Source organism: Dermacentor albipictus, chromosome 1, assembly GCF_038994185.2.
Source record: "Dermacentor albipictus isolate Rhodes 1998 colony chromosome 1, USDA_Dalb.pri_finalv2, whole genome shotgun sequence".
NCBI classification, from domain to species: Eukaryota; Metazoa; Arthropoda; class Arachnida; order Ixodida; family Ixodidae; genus Dermacentor; species Dermacentor albipictus.
The window spans coordinates 470,569,713-470,573,279 of NC_091821.1; positions in this window are offsets into that span (position 1 = coordinate 470,569,713).

Consider the following 3,567-nt stretch of genomic DNA (forward strand, 5'->3'; position numbering starts at 1 on the left):
GCCTCCATTCAAGCTGCAATCTCCGGAGCCGGGGATTAGCCCGCAATTTCGAGCCGAGTATACTAGCGCCTTAGGTACTCGGCTACCCCGAAGGGTGACAGAGTAATGTTATACAGGCTTATGAATGTGATGAGTCCAGGTAGGTCTGCAGCGATCCTCCTGCACTGTAGGTCGAAAGTGTATTTGGCCCAGGTTGTCGAGCTAGTAGCTGAATATCTAGGTGTCGTAACGAAAGCGGCGGTTTGACATCATTAGGGCAGTTCGTGGACTTTCTCTGCTTTCTCGCCTACACGAACCGTTGGGTCGTCCACTATCCCCTCACTATATCAATATTGAGGGGCTGTTTTCATGGCGAAACGGAGTTACTAGCCTATAGGCGGAACAGGTTGTGTCCTAGGTATGTGGCATTGCATATGCAGCTGTCTTCAGCTGACCCATTTGACGCGAACCTGTTTTACTGGCTACATTTCGCTGATTACATGTAGATCTTTCATAAAATCAATGTAACCTCACATTAAATGCGTTGCCGAGACTGGGTGTGTGCCACAATTCAATGAAAGTACATACCAGGAATCAGTGTGACTGAAAAAGAGACAGTTTTCGTGTGCTTTTCTTCAACAAAACGGGCGCCGCCAGACTTGCATGACTCAATAGACGAAAGCAGGCTAGTGCCAGATTCAATGTACATCTTTAACCTGAATGTCGGACGCATCATAGGTGCCACTGCCATGTGCTTTTCTTCGAACAACCTAGCTCACTTAAACTTGGAAAAGTGAGTATACAAGACTAGGTGTGTACCAAGCTGCAATGAACTTGCGTGACGAGCGTTTGCGTCACTGGATATGGGCGACGAGGTTGTGCCCCTCTTTGATAAAGCTTGTTGACCCCAACATGTACCGCTACGAATGAGCCGCACTTCAATGTTGTGAAACTGGAAGATCAGGAAAGTAGTCAGTTATACAAAAAAGAAAGGCGTTCGTGCAACCTCGGTGATTTGACCATTCCGTCTGATCTCGCTGGTACGTAAGATAATTCTGAGCCACATGGGCCGATCACTGCGGCAAAATATAGGCGTTTTTTCAACAAGCTCGAGAAAAGAATTTTTTAGGAACAGACGCGGTAAAGTAACGATGGTTTTATAGCCAATAGAGGAGGGAGGTTACGTCCCGCGGACGCCGTAGTGGAGGTCTACGGAGAATTTTGCCCATCTGGGGATCTTTAACGTGCGCTACGATGCACACGGGCGTCTTCGCAGGTTGCCTCCATTCAAGCTGCAATCTCCGGAGCCGGGGATTAGCCCGCAATTTCGAGCCAAGTATACTAGCGCCTTAGGTACTCGGCTACCCCGAAGGGTGACAGAGTAATATTATACAGGCTTATGAATGTGATGAGTCCAGGTAGGTGTGCAGCGATCCTCCTGCACTGTGGGTCGAAAGTGTATGTGGCCCAGGTTGTCGAGCTAGTAGCTGAATATCTAGGCGTCGTAACGAAAGCGGCGGTTTGACATCATTAGGGCAGTTCGTGGACTTCCTCTGCTTTCTCGCCTACACGAACCGTTGGGTCGTCCACTATCCCCTCACTATATCAATAATGAGGGGCTGTTTTCATGACGAAACGGAGTTACTAGCCTATAGGCGGAACAGGTTGTGTCCTAGGTATGTGGCATTGCATATGCAGCTGTCTTCAGCTGACCCATTTGACGCGAACGTGTTTTACTGGCTACATTTCGCTGATTACATGTAGATCTTTCATAAAATCAATGTAACCTCACTTTAAATGCGTTGCCGAGACTGGGTGTGTGCCACAATTCAATGAAAGTACATACCAGGAATCAGTGTGACTGAAAAGGAGACAGTTTTCGTGTGCTTCAACAAAACGGGCGCCGCCAGACTTGCATGACTCAATAGACGAAAGCAGGCTAGTGCCAGATTCAATGTACATCTTTAACCTGAATGTCGGTCACATCATAGGTGCCACTGCCATGTGCTTTTCTTCGAACAACCTAGCTCACTTAAACTTGGAAAAGTGAGTATACAAGACTAGGTGTGTACCAAGCTGCAATGAACTTGCGTGACGAGCGTTTGCGTCACTGGATATGGGCGACGAGGTTGTGCCCCTCTTTGATAAAGCTTGTTGACCCCAACATGTACCGCTACGTATGAGCCGCACTTCAATGTTGTGAAACTGGAAGATCAGGAAAGTAGTCAGTTATACAAAAAAGAAAGGCGTTCGTGCAACCTCGATGATTTGACCATTCCGTCTGCTCTCACTGGTACGTAAGATAATTCTGAGCCACATGGGCCGATCGCTGCGGCAAAATATAGGCGTTTTTTCAACAAGCTCGAGAAAAGAATTTTTTAGGAACAGACGCGGTAAAGTAACGATGGTTTTATAGCCAATAGAGGAGGGAGGTTACGTCCCGCGGACGCCGTAGTGGAGGTCTACGGAGAATTTTGCCCATCTGGGGATCTTTAACGTGCGCTACGATGCACACGGGCGTCTTCGCAGTTTGCCTCCATTCAAGCTGCAATCTCCGGAGCCGGGGATTAGCCCGCAATTTCGAGCCAAGTATACTAGCGCCTTAGGTACTCGGCTACCCCGAAGGGTGACAGAGTAATGTTATACAGGCTTATGAATGTGATGAGTCCAGGTAGGTGTGCAGCGATCCTCCTGCACTGTGGGTCGAAAGTGTATGTGGCCCAGGTTGTCGAGCTAGTAGCTGAATATCTAGGCGTCGTAACGAAAGCGGCGGTTTGACATCATTAGGGCAGTTCGTGGACTTCCTCTGCTTTCTCGCCTACACGAACCGTTGGGTCGTCCACTATCCCCTCACTATATCAATAATGAGGGGCTGTTTTCATGACGAAACGGAGTTACTAGCCTATAGGCGGAACAGGTTGTGTCCTAGGTATGTGGCATTGCATATGCAGCTGTCTTCAGCTGACCCATTTGACGCGAACGTGTTTTACTGGCTACATTTCGCTGATTACATGTAGATCTTTCATAAAATCAATGTAACCTCACTTTAAATGCGTTGCCGAGACTGGGTGTGTGCCACAATTCAATGAAAGTACATACCAGGAATCAGTGTGACTGAAAAGGAGACAGTTTTCGTGTGCTTCAACAAAACGGGCGCCGCCAGACTTGCATGACTCAATAGACGAAAGCAGGCTAGTGCCAGATTCAATGTACATCTTTAACCTGAATGTCGGTCACATCATAGGTGCCACTGCCATGTGCTTTTCTTCAAACAACCTAGCTCACTTAAACTTGCATAAGTGAGTATACAAGACTAGGTGTGTACCAAGCTGCAATGAACTTGCGTGACGAGCGTTTGCGTCACTGGATATGGGCGACGAGGTTGTGCCCCTCTTTGATAAAGCTTGTTGACCCCAACATGTACCGCTACGTATGAGCCGCACTTCAATGTTGTGAAACTGGAAGATCAGGAAAGTAGTCAGTTATACAAAAAAGAAAGGCGTTCGTGCAACCTCGGTGATTTGACCATTCCGTCTGATCTCGCTGGTACGTAAGATAATTCTGAGCCACATGGACCGATCGCTGCGG